Below are 307 nucleotides of genomic sequence, written 5' to 3' on the forward strand. Positions count from 1 at the left end.
CCATCCTTGGAGGTAAAACTGCTCTGACCGTCTCGGGCCCCACCTGAAGCTGAGTCTGAGTATGTCTGCTCATTGTACTACAGTGGAACATGACACGATGAGAGACCCAGATGACGAACCAGGACACAACACTTGTCTTCAATGATCTTGGGCACAAATGTCATCAGTCGATATGGGGATCAGATGACCAGACCACTGAGCCCTCAGGTTGACCTAACGTTGACCACCCTTAGCGAGAAAGATGAAGGAAAGGGTCTGAATTGCTTTCCATGCTCCGTGAGGAGTTCTCATGTGAAGGAAATTGATG

This window comes from Pteropus vampyrus, unplaced genomic scaffold, assembly GCF_000151845.1.
Source record: "Pteropus vampyrus isolate Shadow unplaced genomic scaffold, Pvam_2.0 Scaffold618, whole genome shotgun sequence".
In the NCBI taxonomy this organism is placed as follows: domain Eukaryota; kingdom Metazoa; phylum Chordata; class Mammalia; order Chiroptera; family Pteropodidae; genus Pteropus; species Pteropus vampyrus.